Here is a 14,435-nt window from a genome sequence, read left to right as displayed (position 1 = left end):
CCGGCCGCTCCCGCAGCCCCCGCCGCTCCCGGGGCAGCCGCCGCGCCCCCGCCGCCCCGACCCGCCCGGGATGCGGATGGGGAGAGGCGCCCGCCCGGAGCCTCGCACCTTCCGCTGCCCCCCCGATCCCCATCCCCGTCCCCGTCCCATCCGGTGCTGCCGCCTTCCCCGGGCGCTGCCGGCGCGGGGGAGGTGGGGGGGCGGCGGTGCCCCGCGCCCGCCGCCGTGCACCTGCGCTCGCGGCCGCTGTCCCGGGAACTCCCCCGCTGGAGCCTCATTGTTCGGCGCCCGGCCGGGCCGGGGAGCGGGGCACCGGCCGCCGCCTCCCTCCCTCCTCCCGCCGCCGCCCGGGGCTGCCCCGCCGCCCCATTGTTCCCGTCCCGAGCGTGTCCCGCTCCCCGGCGCGGGGGGAAACGCGCAACTTTGGCGGCCCCGGCCCCGCGCAGGGAGCGCCCGGCGGGGCTGCCCCGGCCCCGCGCCCCCCGCCGTCCCCCGCGCCCCTCTCCGCCCCGCCGGGACCGCGGGCACCGGAGGGCTCTGGCAGGGATTTTTTTTCCCCTGTCCCTCCCCGCCTCTCCCCTGCTGCTGCTGCTGCCGCTGCTGCTGCTCTGAAGGGTGCAGTGTTTTCTGTGCACACAGACTCCAGCATTGATGTGGCTGGAGGATGCTTCCATTGAGGGCAGCCCATCTGTGGCAAATGCTTCTAAACGCACTATTTACCTCCCATCTGGTCCGCCTGATTATTGGGGGGAGGGGGAAGGGTCATTATTTCTCCCTCTCCCTTCGTGGTGCTCAGAGGCTCCTTTCTTTCTCCCCTCTCAGCCCCCCTCCCCCATGCAATGCCCCAAAAAAATTCTTTGCAATTTTTTTTTTTTTTAAGACCTCTTAGCAGCCCTCCTCTATCACTCCCCCTGTGCCAGGAGCCCCTGAGGAGGGCGGATTAGGAGCTGTACCCCCTTCCAAAGATCCTGCACTCCCTCCCGGGTCCTCTCCATGCAGTCAGCGACTCTATCCCAGATCTTCCAAATGCTGCAGAGTCATGGTACCCCAGAGAGGCCGAGCCAGACTCCCTCGACCCCGCTGCTCGCTAGATGCCCCCTCCCCTTTGTCCGGGAGGGAGTCCCGAGGGTCAGCGGCTCAACCAGGCCGGCACAAGCCCGCATATTCCCAAAGGGCCTCTGCACAGATGAAGTTTCAGCGAGGAGCATGCCTAGGCCCCCGCATCTTCCCTGGCAGAGTCCCTGCAGGCTACAGACAGGCGTTACACCCAGACTCCCCTAAACCAGCAAACACAGGCAGATATCCCTAGGGGACAACCGAATTTTCCAAGGGGCAATACAGCTTATTTCCCAGTGCCTAGATGCCAGCCAGATGTTAGAACTGGGAGCACTTTGCAGGGCCACTGCAAAGGGAGACCAGTCATTACAGTCCCCAAAACCTTCCAGAGTGGGGTCTGTAGAAGTTGTTGCCTCCTGCTCCTTTGGTCCTGACCTCCCTGGCCCCCCTCGGCCAGGAATCCCGTGGATCATTTCAGATGGGTGCAGCTGAGAGTTTGGTTTTGCCTGAAGCGGCTCTCAAATTTAGAGATAACTTGTCAGGGATTTTCTTCTGCTCCTTGTAATTCAGTGCTCTCTGCATCCTTGGTGGTTTGGGCTGGGATTGGGGTGTATTTCCTTGCTCTCAGGCACACAGTCAAATAATTCATGAAGCTGATATGAGGCTTTTGCCTCATCCAGTAATGCCTGGATTCTGGTTTAATGTCTGTTCAGCTGCTTTTCCCAAATACTTGTGGAGCGGTGTTTTGGTTGCTTTCTCCTGGCTGTGCTCCTCAGCAATCTGATCCCGCTCGTCCTGTCCGGGGCCAGCACCGTTCTGGGGATGTCCCCTGCTGCAGGGACAGGCAGAGCCCCCACCCCGGGTGCAGTGGGGGGGTGGCAGGGGGTGCATCTCGCTCTGCTCTCACTGCAGGATGCCACAGGAAATCCAAGGGACCAGGAGGGAAAGCTGGAAAAGAGGTGGTAAAGAGCGCGTAGAGGGCAGCAGTGGGGATAAGATTTCCTTTCCTTGACAGGGCTGGGGCCACTCCTCCTCTGGATAATAATAATAATAATGACAATCCCAAACCCCCAGAATAATCACAACCTGCCCCCCCAGCTAGCCAGCTGAGCTGTTCCTTTTGGCTTATGCACCCTGAGCTGGTTTGTGTATTTTCTGTGCATCCGTAGTGAAAAATTAATTAGCATGTGGTTATTATTTTCTCTCCTGAGTAACTTTCCCTTGCCCTCCTCCAGGCCTCTCATCAGAACAGGCCTAATCAGATTTGGGTGGCTTGAGAGCAGGGACTGTGCACTGAGAAGGGGGCATCTGCCTTAGGTGGTGGTCAGAGCAGATGGTGGTCTTCTCAAAGAATGCACTGGGAATAGGAACAGCAGTGCGGACGGATGTCTGGCACAGAGACTGTTCACATTTCTTTTTCCCAGATGAACGTCCCAAAGATGCTGGACGTTTAACACATACAATTAAAAAAGCCCTATGCAGATAAACACAGGCAGTTTAGTGGTGTAGGACATTGTTGCCTGACAGTCCTATTCACACGTGGGCTGGACTCTGCATCCTTTAGGTCAGGGTATTGGAAAAAAATACATTTAGGCTGTACTGAAGAGGAGGAGGAAGGGTATCTTTGTGTGCTGCTGCGGCACAGACAATGGATACAGCCCAAAGTGCTCAGATCTGCCCTTCTTTCCTATGGCTGACACACTCTAAGGTGTGAACCCCATCATTATCCATGGGCTGGACCAAATCCTGGCACTGGATGGGCAGCACTCATCCTTCTCCCCATCTTTGCTAAGAACTGTGGGAGAATTTATCCATGACAAGGTGCTAAGACGCAGTTCATTATAATCTCATGTCCCTCTTGTCCTAAGCATTTAGCATCATTTAGACAGCCTTTCCCAGACAAACGTGGAGCGAGATGGAGCCGGGGTGCAGGGAAACGGGCAGCGCTCGGTGACAACCGGCGGAGCAGATGGCTGTGGCCGGAGCAGCGGGTGTGCAGGGGAGGGCTCTGCTCAGACTTGGGCTCGGGCGTTAGCTGCTCTCTAAATCGATGCTGTACTTGGCCGTGTGTGGTGGGAGCTTGTCACAACTCCGGCGTGGCGGCCAGGACAGATCGGCGCTGGCAGCCCGTGGTGCAGGCTGGGGGGCTGCGGGAGGAGCAGGGGAAGCCTGGCGTCAGCCCGGCCCTTCGGGGGCTGTGCGGAGCCGTGGGGACCAGGCAGGCTCTGCAGCACTGCCCACGTTTGATTCTGCTGTGCTGCTCTCTCCCCGTCCCCCGCAGCGCTGACATGAGGCTCTGGGGCTCTGTAGGCATCGCTGACAGGAGCAGGGCATTGCTCGAGTGGGTTGCTGCTCTTGTACACAGGTACAGCTCACCTGTGCCAGCTCCCCTGGAGCCAGATGTTCAAAATTATTTCATGATTGTGCCTGGTGGAACTCACCCAAGGAACGATGGTGGGGTGGGGGGAGCACTGGAAATGCAATTGGTGAGTCCAAAATGCAAAATGCTGTAGTGGACAGCAGGAAAACTATCCCACGGGACAGCAGATAAATCCCAGAGCACAGCCTAGCCTTAAATTCGTTTTAGCTCCAGAGACAGGGAGTGTTGTGCTGTGAAAGCTGCGGTGCCAGGCCGTGGGACAGCACAGCACAGTGGCAGAATGCCGGAGCTGAGGAGCCAGGCATGTCAGAAAGATGCTGCTCCAACAGCTAATAGAGGCTACATTTTTCCTGATACAAGTACCCTTCAATGCCCATATTCAGTGCCCCAAAAAGCTGCACATCTATAACCTCTAAGAACATCAGTCAACAGAAGGTTTTCACGGCGTGAATAACCACTCAGACTTTCTGGGGACTTCAAGTGATAAAAAAAATAAATCAAGACCATTCAGAAGAGCCTTAGACAAGGCAGATGGGCCTGAGGGTATTATCTGAGAAATTGTCTATTACTCCCATTGCACCAGCCTTACTTAGAGCATGCAGAGCTTTCACCTGTGGAGATCCCACCCTGAGCACACGGGGCAGCAGCAGCTTTTCCAAGGAGTGGAACCAATGGCAGGTTTACATTTAAATGTGCCCTCAGGAGACTGGAACAATTCTGGCCTGGGTGCATGGTTCCATTTAACCCCATCTAAAGAAAATCTCCCACATTAGCATCCCCTCCAGATTTGGCTCCAAATTTGCACAGCATCAGTAACAGATTTCACATCTGAAGCTGCTCGTGGTAAGAGTCAGAGAGAGCAGTGACACCCAATCCCCTGGGCCCAAGAGCTGGCTTAGCCTCACCAGGCAGTAGCTAAAGCCTTAGCAAGGTGAATTTAAAGAGCTCTGATGATCTGCAGTTACACAGACTGGCAGAATGAAGTTCCTCACTGCTGGAGCAGATCTGGCAGCAAAGCCCACTCCCTGCTCACTCCCATCCTTTCAGGACAGCCACTTCTAATGATAAGGGGGAAACCAGCATCTCATTCAGTCCTTGCTTAATTCCCACCAAGCCTACAAGCCTGATTAAAGGCAGTCCCACTGTGGTTGTTAGTACAGTGTCCCAGCCCCAGAGGTGCCACCATCCCAGCCACCCTCATCCTTGGGTGCTGGCCTTGGTCACCAGCACCTGTGAGACCTGGAGCTCCACCAGCAAAGGTCCCAGTTCCCAATACGTGTCTGACCAAACAGTTTGTGAAAAAATAACTCTCTGCCATTTACACTGCACATCCTACATGATTCCAGAAGCAGGCATGGCATTGCTGATCCAAGAGGAGAAGTGTTTTTTGGATAACATTTATCTGAATGTTATCTCTTTCACCTACAACTGTTTTCATATTTGTAGTTCTCAAAGGGTGTCACTCTGAAGAAGGTCCAAAAGCAAACAATCAAAGCACAGCTCTGCCAGGCCCTGGTCAATGAGGCTGAAATGGAAAGAACCCCAGGTCTGACAAGGGGCTGTTGTTCCCACACTCCAGGTTATTCCCACCTTTGCACAGGAAGAGGGTCTGAGCACTCAGGGCCTAGTTCATGAGGAGCAGAGAGGACTGGTGTAAGGACAGTACATGGCTGTTCTTAGCTCTCCTCGTGGGCCGTGTTCAGAGGGGCTTGCTGTGACCACAGGCAGCAGGGGGAATTCAGTCAGTGACTGAAGTCTGCAGCAGAGCCCAGAGAGGCAGCCACAGTCCCTTCAGTGGGAAATTTCTCAGGACTACTCTCAGCAATAATCTCCTTCTGATACAACTTATTCAGTTTTAGTTTTATCATTATGTTAAGCTTGATATGAGCGGTCTGTGAACTTACATTGTGGACAGGCAAATGGCAGGGAAAGCCCAGGGGTGTGGAGGAGTATTGGTGGAGTGTCCATCCACCCTACCTGGCCAGCATGGATGCTCTGGCACTGCCATGACAGAGGGATGCATATTAATGTCTCTTTCTTTAGTGCAAATCATTAATTATCTTTCCCTGATCTCGTATCAGCTGTGCCCACCTCTAAAGAATCACACTGAGAATGGGCCAGAGCCACCCCTGAGCTTCAGTGTCTGGTTTAATTAGCTGATTGTAGCAAGGGCAGGTACCTGTTGGCCAAAATCATTGTCTTTGCTGGAAAGCTACTGCCTTCCACTTCTATGGCTGGTGCCAAGGAATAGCAATTTATTTGAGGAGAAATAACTGCAGAGGATCTGTGCCGTGTGTGAGAGCAGAGAGCAGAGCAGAGGTTTGGGTAACAGTGTCCATGTCTGAGGCTAAGGCAGCAGCCTCTGGAAGGGGAGTGGAGGCTGGTTGTGTCTTCCTGGCACGGTGCAGGGCCCTTCACGGAGTGACAGCCAGGAAGACAATGCTGTGTGAGTGGTTTCTCTCTGTCCTTGCTCTTCTTTGGCTTGGCAGCCCCAGAGGATGTATTTCCCTTCCAACAGACGGGCAAAGGCTCTGATGGATTTGCTCCTCACCAGGAGGGAGGGAGTGCTCTGGAAAAGATGGGGTCACTCAGTCTCTGTGGCTCCAGTTCAGGTTTTGCAGTTGGTAGTGGGTTGCTTTTATGGGAGTCTTTGGGCTAAGAATCCAAACTCACCAGGAACCCCCTCCCAGAAAAAGGAGCCTAAAGTTTGGGACTCCTCTTCTGGCTTGCATTTGAAGGAGGGATCTCCAAGCAAATACCGAGTCATCCACTGATCCACACTGTGGTGACATCCTAAACCCCCTGGGTGTCGGTGCTGCAGGTACCACCCACGCTGGTTCCCAGGTGCCGCAGGGTGTTCCAGTTTGCAGTCTCACAGCACTGGGACAAGCAGCCAGTCCAGAGAAGCTGGTCCCATGGGGATGCTTTTGGGTTTGTCATTTCCATCCTCAGTCTGAACACTGGTCCTGTGGCTCCCGGAGCTGGGAGGAGGCTGGGAGGAGGCCTGGCGTCTCCCTCTCACCTGCGCCCGGCGTTTGGATCCAGCAGAAAGCCCTTGAGCTGGTGACAAAGGTCTGGATGTGGGCTGGAAAGTACAGTCCTGTCTCTTAGCAACTGGTTCCTACCTCTGAGCTCTCGGAGCCGTGTGTGGGACAGAGAGCATCAGTCACGCTCCCGCTGCCGCAGCAGCGACGCGCCGAGGAGGGGATGGGGGATCAGGCCGGCTCCAGCCACCGCCGAGGCGCTTAAAGAAGCTCAGGCATTTCTAGCACAAGCAGTCATCTGTGAGCCCAATCAAAGCTCCGGTTTAATTGCTTTCCTCGTGCCCTTCTCTGCCCGGCCAGCGGCGCCGATTGGCTGCGGCAGCGGTGCCTGCCGGCACCCAGAGCCTGCTCCCCACCGCGCCAGCGTGGGGACGGCCAAGGGAGCAGGGAGGACACAGCCCGCGTGTTTCTGGAAAAATTGGGTGTCCTCGGGTCCTCCCCTGAACTCCTCCACAGGGCACCTGGGAATCCCCATCTCCTCGCAGACATTTGCATGGCTGTTTTCCCTCTCAGTGCTTGTTCTGCTGTTTCACCCTCGTGTTTCCTCTCCCAGCCCAAAGCAGCTCCTCTCTGCTGCGCGTTTCTCAGGGGCTCCCTTGCCAAGCACTGTTTCATAAACATTTTCACGAATCCTCTGCTTTGTCCTCCTAATTAACCATCCAATTGGCCCCCAATGGAGCCTTCACCTCTCCTGTGAAGATCCTGCTTGCACAGATTATAACCTGTCAGCTGCCAATTTATTCCTCACACAGAGGGCAGGTTGTATTAATTGTCTGCCTTCCCTGCCCCACTTGCTTTGCCCCTCCTTTCTTTTCCTCCCAAAAGCATCCCTGTTTGGAGACACAGACTCACAAAAGACCAGGGAGAGCCAGATGTGAGGCCACTCCATATGCCTCATGTGTCCAGCCTGCAGTGCTGTGGCACTGAGACCAGATGTGATGGGATGAAGTGTCACACCTGGGAGAGGGATCTCTGTGGATGGATTATCACAATAGAGTGTTTAAGACCATGCTTGACTTCTGCCTGCCCCACATGTAGTCTCAGTTAAGACCTCAAAAAAATTCCACTTGGTCATCCCAGGTTAGTGGGGAATCATTCCTGGGCTTATCTACAAGTATCAGTTTGGCTTTTGGAAGGGTTGGGGTTCGCCTGGAGTGGTTATGAGGGACACAAATTAGAATACAAAGGGGGTTTACCTGAATGCAAGGGGAGAATAAACAGATTTCCATCTGTGTCTGTCCCCTGTGGCCCCTGCCCTGACTGCCTGTATAGGACCCTCCAGCCTTGCAGAGCCAGAGCCCAGGATAAATGCAAGTGAGCCCAGGATAAATCCAAGTGCCTGCTCTCACTGAGGGCACTGGACATCTGTTTTCCTGGGTTCCCATGTTGGGAAAGGGCGTGATGGAGTCCAGCATGACCCTTATGGTTCCACAATGTCCCAATTTCTTGAACCCAGCGTGGGTCCATGGGGAGCAGTCGTGGTGGTGCTTGGCTGTGGCAGCCTGTGTTTCCAGGCTCTGGCGTCGGGGCCAGGCTGTGCTGAAGCCACTGTGGTGTGGTGCAGCTCAATCCCTGCTGTGCCCTGACCTGGAGAGGAGGCTGGTTTGGAAGGGGAGGGCTTGCAGGCCTTTTACCCCCCCTCCAACATCCGCTGAGCTGTCAGCATTTCCCTAGAGGCACATCACATTGTTCCTGTGGGAGTCTCCGACAGTGGCCCACATACTGGGAGCTGCCAGGGCACAGGGAGCTGGCACCGGGATGCCACACATCCAGGGCTCAGCCTCTCAGCCCTGCCTGACCTTGATTCACTGTAGCATCATTTGTAACTGATTTTACATAATTTTTCTTACCACTGTTGAGCTGAACTGCTGCTGCTCCGTATCTCCTCCTCCTCAGTTTCATTTTGACATCACCACGTTCTCACTGTAGGTGTGATGATGTCACCTGGCTGCCCTGACACTGCTGGGTCTATTCCTAGGCATAGAGAGGTCACCTTGCTGTGACAGGTCATCTTGTCATTTGTTACAGTGCCTTGGCCCCCTTCTGACTCAAAGGATTCTGCTTTGCTTGTGATTTTTATTAGATTAGTGCTTGGTGCTGGGGAGATCACTCACAGTGATAAGTTACTTCAAGGAAGAGCCACCTCTAGACATGTTCTGAGTTTGTTACAGCTACATATTGCCAATATTCCTTATAGTCCTAGTTTTATAATTTTTTCAGGATGCTACGGAATATAAAAACTCTTCTGATTGTTAATGCAGTTTACTATTTCCCCCCCTTATTTTTCCCATTCCAATAGCATTATCCCCCAAATCACCTAACCAAGATCCAAATAACATTAAGAAATCACTGCCCTGCCTGCCTTTGTAGAGATATTTTAAAAAAACCACCAAACTCACATTTTAGAATCATAGAATCCTAGAAGGGTTTGGGTGGGAATGGACCTTAAAGATCATCTCGTTCCAACCTCCTGCCATGGGCAGGGACACCTTCCACTACACCTGGTTGCTCTAAGCCCTGTCCAACCTGACCTTGAGCACTTGCAGGGACAGAGCATCCACAGCTCCTCTGTGCAAACCCTGCCTATTTCAAAATAGTAAGAAACTCTTCAGCATTATAATAATCCCCAGATAATAACGCTCATCCCTCTTGGCACCCACAGACCCACACCGTGGCACTTCTCCCACCCAGGTCCCTCACACCTTGGAGAGGAGGGTGATGCTCAGCAGCTGACAGGGAGTGGGAAGTCCACAGCCCCAGGGAGCAATTTCCCAGGAAGGTCAGTCAGGTGCTCCACTCACGAGGCTGCAGGAACCTTTCTCACAAACCCAAGTGAAGCAGTGCTGCAACAGCAGCTCGGGCTGCCCCACAGCACCCAGTATTTTGTTATCCCTGAAAGAGCCAGCTCCCCCTTGCTCCCATCCAGCAGGTGCAGGGTCACATTTATTGGGGAGCCCTGTGCTTGCCTCTGCCTGCCAGATCCAGCTGCTCCTGCAGCTTCCCTGCCGGCGCACAGCCTGGTGCTGGCAGCGAGGCAGCTCTGCTCTCTTGCGCCGTGCAAAATGTCCTCTGCCTCCCGGGCAGAGCAGGCATCCAAGGAGTGTCTAAGCAGGCATCTGAGCAAGAATCTCTTCCTGCTGGCCTTCTCCTCTGTCCTTCAGGCTGCCCTGGGATGGGTGGCAGCCCTGGCATGGATGGCAGCCCCATCCCCAGCTGCCCACCAGACCCTGAGCACGCCAACCTGCCCTTGGCACCCTGCACCTGGCCCTCTCCACAGCTGGAGGCAGGGCTGCCATTTCCAGGCTCGCCCCTCCCAGGCTGCTCTGTTTTCATTCCCAGGCCTGGGAGCCAGGAGAGGAATAAGCCGAGGTCAGAGCAAAGGCCTGGACCCATCCCCATGGCTCAGCTGCGGCGGCTGAAAGAGCAGCTCGCTCTGAGGAGGCGCCTGTGCCCCGTGAAAGACACACACCTCAGCTGTGTTTGCCAGCTAAAAATAAAGCACACGGCTCCCCTCATGAGGAAGTATTTACTTTGGGAGGAAAAAAAAGTATTGTGTACAGTTCTGGCTAGAGAAACAATGTGAATGCCCCCAGTCTTGGCTTGAGTCAGCACAGAGTATTGGGAAAATTATTTCTTCCTGTGCCTCAGTTTCCCCAGGAGAAATGAGCCCTCTTGGGCCAGAGGGATGCTCAGCTGCTCAGGAGGGCTGGGGCTGTTTTCACTGCAGTGAGTGGAGCAGGAGCTCTAAGTGCAGGATGGGGCTTTGTGTTTGGTTGGTGCAACAAGACACAACACAAAATGCTCAGCACAGGGAAGCACCATCAGCATTTTAGCAACTGCTTTTCTCCCATTTTTAAACCAGAAATGATCAGAAAAATTTCCTAGCAAAATATTTCCAGGAGAAAAAAAGAGCAAAAATCTGTCAGTCAGAGCATTTCCCATCATCTTCTTGTGGGTTCTTTTATTATGAGCAATACAGCTGATACTGTTTTCAGCCCAGTGTCTTCCTGGTGCCTATTTCTAAGGCACGCTCTGTGCCCCTGGCATGAGGGGCAAGAGGAAGAGGGAAGTTCGAGGAATCTAGCTCCTCTTTCTCCTCGCAGCATTAGCAGAGGGAGCCTGCTGTGGTTTAACATATCCCCCGCAAAAGCTGCTTTCATCCTACACCTAAATACCATGAGGAGTGAACTTCCTAAAGCCCTGGAGAAGTCTAAATATAGAAGCCAATCAAGGGCTGACTTCCCAGAGATGAGAAGTACCAAGAACAGTTTCTTGATCAAAAGTTGTAAGAGTCCATATTGAAATAAAACGTCTGTTTTGGTGCTGAAGCCTGAGAAGGAGGAGTAGCTCAGAGGTGGGCTGTGGGCTGGGCGCTGGTGGTGGCCACAGTGCCAGCACAGGTGGTCCCTGGGGGGCCTTGGGCTGCCCAGGGAGGTGGACTTGAGGAATCTTGGTGTTCAGAGGAAATTCTTCTCTGTGAGGGTAGTGAGATACTGGCACAGGCTATCTAGAGAAGTTGTGGCTGCCCCATCCCTGGAAGTGTTCAAGGCCAGCTTGGATGGGACTTGGAGAAATCTGATCTAGTGGAAGGTGTCCCTGCTCGTGGCAGAGGGGTTGGAACTAGATGATTTTTAAGGTCCTTTCTAATCCAAACCATTCCATGTTTCTATGATCTCTGGAGTATTTGATAGGAAGTCTCTGGCATCATAGCAGGATTACATCCCATCCTTATGTCACAGTTTCTGATCCCAGTAGGTCCCAATTGCTTTGTCCTGTACACATCCTCTCCTGATCCAGCTGAGGATTTTTGTCAGAAGACAAAAAATTCCCTTAGAACAAAATACAACTTGTAGAAAATTAGAAAGACACTTCAAAGAGGAAAAAGCAGCAGAGTGCTCAGACTTTTGCCCTTCTCAAAAAAGGGATCCTCCTTTGTGCAGCAGAAGGAGCCACCCAGGGCTGGAAGAAAGGGTGAGGGATGGGTGAGTGCCACAGGAATGGCACTGCTGCTGGTGTCAGCTGGGCAACCCACGGTTATGCCATGGGGTGACTCCAGCAGGGGACAGGAGAGCTGTGATCCTGACCTGGCTGGGGACAGTGGCTGTGTCCCACAGGCAGCAGCAGCTGGAGCACAGGCAGAGCGAGCGACGTGGCCTGTCTCTGTGTACAAAGGAGGTGACCTTGAGGGACAGCTCGATACGGCTGGCCCCAAACATCCAGCTCAGCTGTCCCAGGGATGAGGGTGACAGTGGCCCTTCCAGCCAGCAGCAGGAAATTAGTTTAACGTGCGCCTCTGCACTGGGGCGGGGAGATGCTGTGGTTGGGAGATACAGAGGGGAACGCTTTCATGTGGGAAGTGCAAGGAGAGGCGAGGGCAGAGGGTCTGCTCCCGGGCAGAGAGCAGAACACAGCCATTATCAGGCAGGGCTCTGCTGGCAGGAAGCGGCTTTTGACTCACAGGAAGCTGAATTCGGCTGGTATCGCCCCTGGCGCGAGGGCTGGGGCAGTGTTTTATCTGCTGTTGAGCACAGCAGATGGGGAAGCAGTCGGCACTCCCTCCCATCCCACTCCAGCAGTCCCAGTCTGATGGCCCTGCAGTATAACGCCCCTGGAGAAGGGATGCTTCCCTGCAGAGCCTGCAGAGTGGAGCTTCCTGGGCCCCAGGAGAGCTGCCAGTCCCACGGGAGAAGGCAGATATTGCCCTGCCAGCCAGTGCAAGGGCAGAGCCAAGACCCTCCATGCTGCTGAGCCCAGAATGGGCAGTTTCTAGTTCTGGCAGTGTCTACCCCAGTCAGCCTGAAGAGGAGCTGGGAGCACGCAGGCTTTGGAGGGCTGTTTAAATGCTCCCAGATTCTCCCAAACCCAAGCTGGGGAAGGGCTTGCAGGTTTGAGAAGTCCTGTGCATGAAGCCTGCTGTCATCCCTTGGCCTCCCTGGAGCTGCCTGGGTTGGGAGTCTGGTTTCACTGGGGTGGTGGCAGGTCGCTGGGGCTTGGGGTGGAGGTCACCGCGGGCAGCACGGACTGGATCAGGTGGCAGCTGCTGGCTGTGGATCTGCTGCCCCACAGAAAACAGGGCTGGCTCGTCAGTGCTGCAGTTTGGCTGTGAAAATCTCCCATTATGGCAGTTTTCACACCCAGGCTGGGCTGCTGAGGAATGGCCACAGGGGCTGGTGGAGACACAGCAGGCTGCTGGGAGCACAGGGAGCTGGGTGGGTGGAGGAGGCTGGCCATGGAGATGAGTGGGTGCTGCTGCCAGGCTCCCAGGCAGGACCAGGCTGTGTAGGAGCCATGGCAGGGCTGTGTGGGAGCATGGCAGAGCTGTGGGAGCCATGGCAGGGCTGTGTGGGAGCCACAGCAGGTCCATGTGGGAACAAGACAGGTCCGTGTGGGAGCATGGCAGCGCCCTAGGAGCATGGGAGGGCTTTGGGAGCCATGGCAGGTCCCTGAGGGAGCCGTGGCAGGTCCGTGTGGGAACATGCCAGGTCCATGGGGGAGCCGGGGCAGGTCCGTGTGGGAGCCTGAAAGGGCTGCGGGAGCCGGGGCAGGTCCCTGAGGGAGCCGGGGCAGGTCCATGCGGGGGTGTGGCGGGGCTGTGGGAGCGCGGCAGGGCTGCAGAGAACTGAGCAGAGCTCCGGCGGGATGGCGGTGCCTGGGGGTGGTAGGAACCCGCCCCTGCCCCTGTCCGCCCGTCCCAGGCTCGGCGAGGTGCGGGCCCGGCCCCAGCGGCCCCGCCGCCGCCGGTGCCTGCCCCGGGCCGGTCCGCCAGCCCGGCCCGGGCGGGGGGGCTGGCCCGGCCCTGCCTCCCTCCCTCCCCGCCGCGGCAGATGTCACCCCGCGCCGCCGCTCGGGGCTGCCCGGGCGCTCCCCGTCCCCTCCCGCCGCACCGCCCCCGTCCCGGGCCGGGCGGGGGCCGAGCGTGCCCGGGGCGGCTGCCGAGAACAAAGGTGCCGGGGCTGGGCGCTGGCCCTGGGAAGCGCTGCCCGGCCCGTGGCGCAGCCGGGACAGCGCTGCCTGAAATGGCTGTCGCCGCCCGGGGCCGGGCACGGGAGGCGACCTCGGCCCGCAGAGGCGGCTCCCGGCACGGATCCGCCGGTGCTGGAGGTGGCCGGGGGCGGCGGGACGGAGCAGGGACAGAGGAGGTGCAGGGGCAGCCAGGCCCAGGAGAGGGGTCCTGGGGCAGAGGGTCCCGGGGGTACGGCTGCTCAGAGATGTGGAACTAGAGGAGGTGGGGAAGACAAAGGACACTGGGGAGGAAAAAGGCCTGATGGAGGAGAGGAGCTGAGAGTGCTCACAGCTCTGGGAAGGTGGGGAGGATGAGAGGAAAGAGGGGTGGGAACTGTGGGGCACTGTACACAGAGAGAAGGAGAGACTGGGAAAATATGGGGAAAAGGAGGAGGGCTGGAAGGTGGTAAAGGGACTCCTCAGCACCTGAAATGCCACCCACTTCCAAGCACCTCTGTCAGGGCTGAGCTTTGCTCCTGAAATCTTACACTCCCTGTGGGGGCAGGTGACTTCTAATAAAGCCCCAACACCAGGACAGGGTAAAAGCATCCCTTCTTCCCATTCTGCTTCCCAAGTGAATTTTTATTGCTATTTAAACCTGAGGGGTTTTAAGCCTTTCTGAGATATTATGGGCTCTGACTCATGCCTTGAATACTGGTGAGCAATGCTGGGTGTGGAAGGAGGAACCCGAGGGGCGTGGGCCCCTCGGAGAGGTACTTTACAGCACACGTGTCCTCTTAAATCCTAGGTCAACATTTGGATATATTGCCAGATATAAACCTCCCTAATCCTGGAGGCACTGACTTGATGCAGCTTCTTATACCCAATGGCTTTGATACTGCCTGCATCTCACCTGCTTCCCAAAGCTAAATAATCACGGGGAGAGCAGTCACAAGGCTGAGGAGGGGATGGAGGAGCGCTGCAAGGAGTCAGGGGAGGATCGCTGCAGGGAG

The 14,435-nt window shown here is 55.9% G+C and overlaps 1 protein-coding gene across 1 annotated transcript in view; it reads left to right on the top strand.

Moving 5' to 3' along the window:
• NOL4L (nucleolar protein 4 like) overlaps positions 1–14,435 on the top strand; it is a 61,930-nt gene that overhangs the window by 403 nt on the left and 47,092 nt on the right. The gene's annotated exons all lie outside the window — the stretch shown is intronic.

The sequence above is a fragment of the Passer montanus genome, unplaced genomic scaffold (genome assembly GCF_014805655.1).
Source record: "Passer montanus isolate IOZ18808 unplaced genomic scaffold, ASM1480565v1 scaffold41, whole genome shotgun sequence".
Classification (NCBI taxonomy): domain Eukaryota; kingdom Metazoa; phylum Chordata; class Aves; order Passeriformes; family Passeridae; genus Passer; species Passer montanus.
This window is presented reverse-complemented; position numbering and strand designations above follow the sequence as displayed.